Source organism: Apodemus sylvaticus, chromosome X (genome assembly GCF_947179515.1).
Source record: "Apodemus sylvaticus chromosome X, mApoSyl1.1, whole genome shotgun sequence".
In the NCBI taxonomy this organism is placed as follows: Eukaryota; Metazoa; Chordata; class Mammalia; order Rodentia; family Muridae; genus Apodemus; species Apodemus sylvaticus.
In genome coordinates this window covers 64,082,671-64,093,724 of record NC_067495.1, presented here as the reverse complement: position 1 = coordinate 64,093,724, position 11,054 = coordinate 64,082,671, and positions in this window count along the sequence as shown.

Sequence of the window (11,054 nt, the reverse complement as noted above, 5' to 3'; positions counted from 1 at the left end):
TAACTGAGAAGGCTGAAGCAGAAAAGTGAGCTCATGGCCATCCTGAGATAGCTACATAATGAGACCCTGTCTTAAGGTATATACTTGTCAATCAATATTGACAGGTAAATGTATAGCAATAGATGTTTGTGTTAGGAAGTAGATCTCAGAACAGTATTCAGTGAGTCTATGTCAAAAAGCAGAAAAACCCCAAATGGCAGATGACACTCAGCCTTGATTTTCCAGAATCTCCATGAAATAATCTGGGAGAAATGGAAAAACAGACACTGGGAACAGCTGGGGCCGGGGGAGGCTATACTCACAGAAGGAGTAGCAAAAGCAGAAGGAGAATCCAGGGTGAACTCTGTCCCTATTGGTACCGGATGTTCAGAACTGGCAAGAGGCAGAACAAGAGCAAGATGCCATTTCAAAATGATTTACTGCAGCCCAAGACCCTTGAGAAAGCACAGGATCAGGGGAACTCGACTGTTCTAGAACTGTACACTGAAACTTCACAAACGGAATGCATGTGATACAACCAAAAAGGAAAACCGAAGAAAAGAAACTGTAAAACAGGTCTGAACACTTGATGGGATTCAAAATTTCCATGGGGACTTGCATACAGACTCTGCCATACAGGACATTGGCAAGAGGACAAGGGCAGGACAAGGGCAGAACCAGCATTCGCCATCAGAGCTCTGCACAAATGCCCAGGACAGTGACCAGATCTGAGATGCCACCCATGAGTCACTGTCCACAGACAAAGACAACATTATAAAAAAACACAAGAACAGGCTAAAACCCCAAATCAGTAGGAGTAGGTATAAAGAAATAACAGCAGGGCAGAAAGCAATGAAACAGAACTGAAGAAAAGGTACAAAGAATCAGTCAAATAAAGAAAAGATAAACAAGCTCAACAAACCCTTAGTCAAACTAATGAGGGGAGACTTGGGTGAGTGGAGTTAGAGATAGAAAGGAAGGCATTACAATAAATAGCCATGAAATTCAAAAAAATCAAATGTCTATGTCTTAAAAACTGAGAATCTGAAAGGAATGAATTTCTAGATGCATGTGAACTACCAATGTTTAAACCAAGAGGAGACAAATAATTTAAATAGATTTTTAACTAACAACAAAATTGAAGCAATAATTTAAAATTTCTCAGGTTGGGGAGATAGTAAGAACTTGCTGTGTAAGCATGGCCGTGAGTTCAGCTCTCCAGAGCCTACCTGAAAGCCAGGGGTATAACCTGAACACCTGGGGGGGGGGCAGGGGTGAGGACAGGCAGATCTCAGGGGCCAACCAATTGTGAGCTCCAAGTTAAGTAACAAGCTCTGTCTGAAAAAAAATGAAGTGGACAGAGATAGAAAAAGTTATTTAATATCAACCTCTGCCCATTAACATGCACACAAAGGTGAGCTAAATGTACCTAACACATTTGCATACAGATGTGCACATACACAAAGGAGCATGCAGAGTCGTGAATGACAGTTATTCTTCTCTTTGAAATTCTGAAAAGTAAATACTATGGTGTGAAACTTCCTAGCACTGATGATCAGATGAATCAGATTCTATATAAGAAAGATAAGAAAACAAATATATTCTTTACAAATTTACCCAAAACTGAACATCCGTTTAAGAGAGAGAGAGAGAGAGAGAGAGAGAGAGAGAGAGAGAGAGAGAGAGAGAGAGAGGCTGGAGAGATGGCTCAGTGGTTAAGAGCACTGACTGCTCTTTCAGAGGTCCTGAGTTCAATTCCCAGCAACCACATGGGGGCGCCCAACCATATGGGATCTGATACCCTCTTCTGGTATATCTGAAGACAGCTGCAGTATACTCACATACATACAATAAATAAGTCATTTTTAAAAACTAGAAGACAATCATATGCAGAATAATTATAATCTTTGTTCCTGAAACTGTTCATGTGGTCATAGATGATATTTAAAACGACTTTCTTCCACTACTTTTTCCCTTGTTCCTGTCCCTGGTCCCTTTGCCCTCAGCATGGATCTAAAATGGTCATGGTTCTCTGCCTGATGTGAGCAATCAGTACCGACAAAATTTGACTTATTGTACATTTCAGGCATTTTCATCTTTTACTTGAAGTTTTGTAGGAACTCTGTTAAGCAAATCTTTTAAAGCCATTATTATGAGAACATTATATCATGTTCTCATATCATTTATTTTGGTGAGCTTCACAATATTTAATTCATTATTCAAACAATATTTACATTGTGGTTTATAGTATATGTAATGGCTTGTGATTGGTGATCTTTGACATTATCATTGCAATTGTTTTGGTACTCATATAAGAGAAGGACCTTAACAAATGTGTGTATTTTAACAGCTCTCCTCTCTCCTCTCCTCTCTCCTCTCTCCTCTCTTCTCTCTCTCTCTCTCTCTCTCTCTCTCTCTCTGACAAAAATGTTAAAATTAGCATAATGTGTGATACTACAGTGGTCTCTAAGAATGTTAGTGGATTAATTATACATTTCTCATTTTTCAAGAAAAGCATATCAAATGCTAAGAGAAACCAAATCTTAGACCTTGTATAGCAGTTAGCCAATTTGCTAATGCAAAAATGAAGGTCTTGAACAAAATTTAAAAGTTCTACTTAAGTGAATAGAGAAACTATTTTTAAAAAGGAAACAATCACATTGTCCATACAGAAAAAGTTGTGGTGCTTTGGATAGAAGACCAAGCCAAACACAGCATTCTCTCAGTCAAGGCTCAATCTAGAGCAAGGCGCTCATTTTCCTTAATTATATTAAGACTGAGGTAAGTTATCAAAGGGCAGAAGAAATGTTTAAAACCAGCAGAGACTGGTGGATGAAATTTAAGAAGCAGTCTCCCTGACATAAAATTTCAAGAGGAAGCATAAAGTACCAACATAGAAATTTCAAGTTATCCAGAAAATTTAGCTAAAATCATTTCTGAAAGTAGCCACACTAAATTATGGGTTTTTTTTTTTTTTTTTTTTTTTGCCCGTTCTAGGAATTGAGCCAAGATCCTTGTATATGCTAGGCACCTGCTTAACTACTGAGCTGTGCTTCCAGCTCTTGGTTTTTGTTTTCCTACTTTTGAGATGAAGTCTTACTATGTGCCACCTGATGGTCTGAAACTCACTATGTAGCCAGGCTTGCCTCACATCCTTATTTCTCTGATACCAGCCCCCAAAGACCTGGTACGTGTATGTGCCACCATGCCATGCCCAATTAGCAGGGGAATTCTTTTCTTTTCTTTTCTTGTTTTTTTTTTTAAGGCATGATCTCAGTCCAGAGTATATATATATAACCAAGGACACCTTTACCATCCCAATCACCCTACTTTCACCTTCTGGGCTTGCAAATGTTAACTACACCCAAAAGGACACAAGGAATAAATAATACTATAACTCTTAACTAAAAGAGATTAAAAACACATAGCAACAAAATAAAAGGAGGGAAGAGACACCATTCAATATTGACAGTTTCAGTTCCCAAATAAATATAATTGCTGCCTTCAAGAAACATACCTCTCCATCAAGGATAGATACTGCTTTAGCAGAATATCTTTTCTTCTGTGTCTGCTTCAGCTAAATGTTCCTTCATGAGTCCGCCTTACTCTTTCACCTGTGTCCACTTCAGCTAAACATTCTTTCACTTGTTTGCCCTAGCAAAACACCATCCAACCAACTTTTCAAAGAACCCTTAAGTTTCCTCTTCAGTAGCAAAAAGTGAAGGTAGGTCAGCAAGCAGCATCTTCTTTCTTGCTAGCCACTGGAAGGTGCTACCCACTCTGAGGGAAGGGTTGTTCCCCCTGTATGCTCCCCTCCCCCAGCAAATTCTTTCTGAAGATTCCTTCAGAAATCTGCCCAGAGTTTTCTTGTAGTTGTTTTCAAATTTCTTCAAGTGACCTTATGAGTTCTAGCTCAGAGGTCTTAATTCCAAAGAGTAGGATGTGTCCATAAAGAGATACAGGGGTTTCATTGAACTAGAACCCAAAATAATTACTTTTAGGCCCTTGTGTTTCTGCATACACAGCAATGAAGGGTGTTAGTATACTAGCTGTGAGAATTGATCTTGATTACCAAAAACAAAGCTTGCTCTACATTAGGTTTCTGTCCCACAAGGGAAGCAAGGGTGAGCATGCCTACTGTATAGTATATTCTTTAGAGACCCTCTAAATACTGTCATGCCATGTGAAAACACTCACAATGACAAGTCAATAGGACAAAAGACATACCTTAGAGATGTTTTGTTGGGTTCCAGAACACTGTTGTAAAATGAATATAAAATTGAAGTTTTCCGTATGAAGTTTGTAATTTTCCAGTGAGTGACAGAGATAGCAGTGCAATGCTTGTGGGTCTCTCGTCTTTGCTCCCCTGAGAGAGGCACAGCCCTCCTGCTGGGCTGAGGCCTGGCTGTCTCTGCTAGGTCATGCCACCGCTGTTGCTAACCCAACTCTACCGAACTGGATTGCTGGTGTATCCATAAGGTGATCATGAGTGGATCAAGCTGCCCACTGCTTACTAAGCTGTGAACTGAACTGCTGATTTCCAGACAACACAGATGGGAGCTGCTCCAAAGAAATTTTCTAAACCGGTCCACTTCCCCTGTATCCTTTCTTCTCTACTCCCTCTGATGTGTGGTGGGTTACAAGGGAGGTTAAAGTGTTTGAGAACCATCAAAAATAGGTTGTGAAAAAATTTAAGTTACAGTCTACCATTATTGTTGTTGCTTGTTACTGCTGTTGCACTGATGGTGACATTGCCACCATCTTTTATTGATGTCACACCATATCTTTTACTGACATCACACCCCAGTCTTCCAACATAGACTGAAGACTCTCCAGGACTCTCTAGGAATTGTTCAAATTTTCAGTGTAAGATTGAGACTGCCGAGGCATACAGCATCATGAGCTAAACAGCTACCAAGTTCTCAGCCTCTCTAGACTGTAGACAATCACTGCTGAACTTCTGAGTCCGAATGATCTAAACCAATCTAAAATACCCACTTTTATAATAGAGATTCATTCCATTGGTTCTATTTCTCTAGAGAACCTTGACTAATACAGTCACAGAGGCAGGAAGAAAACTTTATTTTTACCCAGAGACTGCCCTACCTGGGGATTCATCCTATAAACATTCAAGAAACCCCGACACTACTATGAACGACAAGACGCGTATACCAAAAGGAACATGCCATTGTTGTCTCCGGAGGGGCCCTGTCAGAGCCTTGCAAATACAGAGGCAGATGCTAACAACCAACTATTGGACGGGACATGGGGTCTCCAATGGAGGAGCTGGAAGGTGGTCCAGAGGAGCTGAAGGGGTTTACAGCCCCATGGGAAGAACAACGATGTCGGCCACCCAGATGCCCCAAGACTCCCAGGGACTGAACTATCAACCAAGGGGCACACATGGTTCCAGCCAAAAATGTGGCAGAGGAAGGCCTTGCTGGGCATCAGTGGGAGGAATGGTTCTTGGTCAGGTAAAGGTTCAACAGAGGCCCCTCTCTGTTCCCTTTCCTCAACAAAGGGAAACCGAGGGGTGGGAGGTGGGAGTGTGTTGGGTGGAGAGGCATATATATGTAGGCAGGGGGAAGGAGGAAGGGGAAGGGTTGAGGATCTTAGGGGAGGGGGGATATCGGGAAAGATTTTACCATTGGCAATGCAAAGAAGACGATATTCAATAAAAAAAACTTTATTTTTAGATTTGATAAACCCTCAAAGAAGTATATTATTTTAATTATACTCAATGCATATAAGTGTATTTGTGTGTACAGCATACACAATACACCCAGAGAAACACATATATACCACTTTAACAAATTATGCCTCTTAGGCTTACAGTGCTCCCCACAACAATCATAGAGTAACAAAACCACCAGTACTAGGCATAAGAAATCTCTTTTATAATAGTTGGTCAAAGTTATTCAAAAGACTCCCAAAACAATATAGACTATCCTTGTAGTTCACAGTTACCTCTCATAGATTGGACTCAAGCCCCTACTGTTGAATACACCACACAATTAAAAAACAGAAATTGGATTCAAGCTGGATCTAACCTGACAGCCTCCTTCATGCTTAAGCCATAAGAGGACAGCAGGGATGAGCAAGGAAAAAAAAAAGGAGATTTAACTAGCAAAGTTGTCCCTGGAACAAAAAGAATTTGTAGTCTGTGGTCTAGAGCTATGCTTCTGGATTTATTTTTCACTTATTTATTTATATCCCAAATGCCCCATCCTAGTCCCCCCCTTCACAGAATTCCTCACCCATCCCCATCCCCTTCTCTTCTGAGAGGGTAGGGCCTCCTGGGTATCCCCCCACTATGGTGCATCAAGTCTCTGCAGGGTTAGGCCCATGTATGCTCTTTGGTCGGTGGCTTAGTCTCTGAGAGCTCTCAGGGATCCAGATTAATTGACTCTGTTGGTCTTCCTGTGGGTTCCTATCCCCTTCAGGGAGTAGATGGCAAAATAAACTAGGGGCTAAATCAATAACATAAAAACAAAACAATACAAAGAATCAATGAAATAGGGTTGGTTCTTTGAAACATCCAATATAAATGACAAACCCTTTACATACATAAAGTAATTAAAAAGCAGAGAGAAAATATTCAAATTAGCAAAATTATATCTGAAAAGGGGAATTTAACAGCAGACACCAAGGAAATCTAGAGGATTATAAGGATGCCTTTTTTAAAACTCTACTTCACCAAATTGAAAAATCTAGAGGAAATTGATAATTTTCTTGATATATACCACCTGCCAAAGTTAAATCAAGATCAGATAAGCTATTTAAACAGATCAATAACCCCTGGTGAAATAGAGGTTTTCATTAAAACACTCTCAGAAAAAAAAAGTCCAGAGTCAAATGGTTTTAGCTCAGAATTCTACCAAATTTCCAAAGAAGAATTAATTCCAATATTCTTCAATTTATTCCACAAAACAGGAACAGAAGGAACACTGCTCAGTTCATTTTATGAGGCCATAGTTACCATGATACCCAAACCACAAAAAGACCTAACAAAGAAAGGAAATACAGACTAATTTCCCTTATGAACAGAGATGTAAAAATTCTCAATAAAATACTTGCAAACTGAATCCAAGAACACATCAAAAAGATTATCCACCAAGATCAAGTAGGCTTCATCCCGGAGATGCAGGGATTGTTCAACATACATGAAGTGACCCAATCACTGGATAAGTAGGCGGGACTTCCAGGTTGGAGTGAGAAAGAGAGGAAGTAGGATAGAGTTAGGTCCTTTTAGACGGGGATAGCATGAAGGACAAGATGTAGCTGCAAGTGTCTCCTGGTTTCAATGGCAGATGCATCAGGATTCACCAACAGGTTGATTTAATAAGGCTTACAAGTTAGGATTTTAGTTGTTGCAACCAGCGATTGAGTTACCATTGTTTCTGAACTAAGTAAAGCGTGAGTTTGCCAGATGTCCACCACAAAGATGGAGGGGTTTTTGAAGCATGGGGCTAGTGTGGTAGCGATCTGCCAATGGGAACTTAGTGAGCTGGGTGGAGACGTTTCAGGAGCTCCAGGCCAGAGAGTCTCAACGAGATAAAAATTGGTCAGCCATTGCCTGCCAGTGCATGGCCTTCCAGGCCACCAAGGCAGAGAGTTGCCACTAGTAGTGCAGGAATATGCTGGTTCTCTTTTTTAATATTTCCTGTCACAGAAGACAACATTTGAAATGTAAATAAATAACCAATTAAAAAAAGTCCCAGAGAGATTAGGAATACAAAGGACATACCTCAACATAATAAAAGCAGTTTACAGCATGTCCAGAGCTAGCACCAGTTTAAGAGGAGAGAAATTCAAAGCAATTCCACTAAAATCAGGAACAAGACAAAATTGTCTGTTCTATCCATACCTCTTCAATATAGTATTTGAAGTCTTAGCTAGGGCAATAAAATATTTGAAAGATTTGAAATATTATGAGGATATAAGTATGACCTGAAGAAGTCAAAATATTTTTATTTGCAGATGGCAATTATATTAAATGACCTTAAACACTTTCAGCAAAGTAGCAGGATACAAAATTAATAGTGGTCTAATTTTGTAGTATTAATTATCCGTGGTTGTCCTATATATAAATGACAAATAGACTGGGAACGAAATTAGGGAAACAAAACATTTCACAGTGGCCTCAAAAAATATTTTGGGGATAACTCCAACCATAATAAATACATAATAAAACATAAGGCTTTTTGCATAATAAAAACATAAGGCTTTGAAGAAAAAAATTGAAGAAGATATCAGAAGACGGAAAGATCTTCCATGAATATAGTAAAAATGGACACTCCATCAAAAGTAATGTACAGATTTAATGCAATCCCCATCAAAATTCCAACACATTTTCTCACAGAAGTTGAAAAGTTGATTTTCAGTTTCATTTGGAAACACACACACACACACACACTACTGAATAATATAAAACTGCTGGAGGTAACACTATCCCTGCTTTCAAATTGTACTGCAGAGCTATAGTAATATTTAAAAAGAAAATCATGGTATTGGCACAGAACCAGACAAGTTAATCAATGGAATCAAATGAAGACGCAGTCTGTACTCCTATGGATACTTGAATTTTTTATATAAACAAACCAGAAATACACACTGGAAAAAACACAGTGTCTAACAAAACCTTGCTTGTCAAACCAGATTGCTGCATGTTGAAGAATTCAAACAGATCTATACTTATCTCTTTGCATAAAAGTCAATTCCAAGTGGATCAAAGACCTCAACATAAAACCAGATACACTGGGAGTCCGGTGGCGGCGGCAGTGCAGCAGTAGCTGCTCCAGCTGAAGGGCCATCAGCAGTGGAGCCAGGGCGACACAGGGACCAGTTATGCCCTGCGCCCACGACCACTGACCTTCGCTGACCAGCCGGGCGGCAAGCAGCTGCAGTTGTGCTGCGCCTTTCCTGCACGGAGGCCACTTCAGAACTCGGCCTCCCACCAGTCAGGAGAGGTGCATCCATCTTGGTTCCGGACTCCGGGGATCGGACAGACTGAGGTACACAAACATAATCCGAGGCCAACACCGCGGTGGTCTGAGCCCGACGGGCGTTGGCCTGCACCCAGGCCCTGGGCTGGTCGGGGGGCCATCGGGGTGCCAACCCAGCCAGGGGTTTTTTGCCCAGGCCTGCGCGCGTGTTGCCTGCAGGACAACAGAGAGCTCTGGCGGGCAGACCTGTAACAGGCATAGCCTGAGGCTAGCAAAGCGAGGGTCTAGGCCCCAAAAGGCACAGGACTGACCCCAAGAACTGGGCGGCTTGGTGGGCCATCTGTGAGTCAGCCTGCCCAGGGGATTGTTAGCACAACAGACTCTCCCGGCGCTTTCAGGGAGCGCGGGCATGCACTCCCGCCATCCTAGTCACCTGGCAGACCCAATTAACAGTCATAGCCCTAGGGGAACCTTGCTCGGACCTTGGCCTCCCAGGCTTTTGCCTGGACTCAGGGACTGGGCGGCCAGGCTAACCTTGTGTGCGACAGCCCGGTTGGCGGATCAGCTGCCCAGCGGAGTGAGCGGAACACAGGGGAGATCACAGCAGCATACATCATCGGCACTCCCTGGGGGTGCACACAGGCTCCATCTGGTCCACAGACACAGTCTGGGGCAAGGCCTCAGACTGAAGCCCTCAGCTCTACTCCCTCCGCTTCCGGATCCAGATCAGCCTGGGCAACAGCACCACATCTCCAAGTCCTGCAAGTGGCTAGCTGGGCTTCCGGGAGGCCAGCTGGGAGAAGTCAGTGTGCTCCAGTGAATCCAGCGGGCCCCAGCGGGAGCCTTCGGGTGCCTGCTTTGGGATCTGAACAGCCTGGGCAGCAGCACCCTGTCTACAAGCAGTGCAGGAGGTAAGCTGTGCACCAGAGGCCAACTGGGAAGGGGCAGCTTACACTGGTGAGTCCAGCACTGACAAGACAAACTAACATCAGTGAGAACTAGATGGCAAAAGACAAACGCAGGAACGTCACTAACAGAAATCAAGGCAATATGGCAACATCTGAACCCAATTCTCCTCTACCAACATGTCCTGGATACCCCATCACACCAGTAAAACAAGATTTGGATTTAAAATCACTGGTCATGATGCTGGTACAGGAACACATGAAGGACATACTTAAAGAAATTCAGGAGAAAATGGATCAAAAGTTAGAAGCCCTTGCAAGGGAAACACAAAAATCATTGAAAGAAATCCAGGAGAATACAAAAGCCAACAAGGAGGAAATGCAAAAAACACTTAAAGAAATACAGGAGAACTTTGGTCAACAGGCTGAGGTCATGAAAAACGAAACACAAAAATCTCTTAAAGAAATACAGGAGAACTTTGGTCAACAGGCTGAGGTCATGAAAAAGGAAACACAAAAATCTCTTAAAGAATTCCAGGAAAACACAAACATGCAAGTGAAGGAGCTAAGCAAAACCATCCAGGATCTAAAATCAGAAGTAGAAACAACTAAGAAAACTCAAAGGGAGACAACTTTGGAGATAGAAAGCCTTGGGAAGAAATCGGGGGACAGAGATGCAAATTTCAACAACAGAATACAAGAAATAGAAGAAAGAATCTCAGATGCTGAAGATTCCATAGAAACCATGGACTCAACAGTTAAAGAAAATGCAAAATGCAAAAAGCTTGTAACCCAAAATATCCAGGAAATCCAGGACACAATGAGAAGACCAAACCTAAGGATTATAGGCATAGATGAGAGTGAAGATTTACAACTTAAAGGGCCAGCAAATATCTTCAATAAAATTATGGAAGAAAACTTCCCTAACCTAAAGAGAGAGATGCCCATGAATATACAAGAAGCCTACAGAACTCCAAACAGATTGGACCAGAACAGAAATACTTCCCGTCACATAATAATCAAAACACCAAATGTTCTAAACAAAGAAAGAATACTAAAGGCAGTAAGAGAAAAAGGCCAAGTAACATATAAAGGAAGACCTATCAGAATCACAGCAGACTTTTCACCTGAGACTATGAAGGCTAGAAGGTCCTGGGCAGATCTCATGCAGACTCTAAGAGAACACAAATGCCAACCAAAACTACTATATCCAGCAAAACTCTCA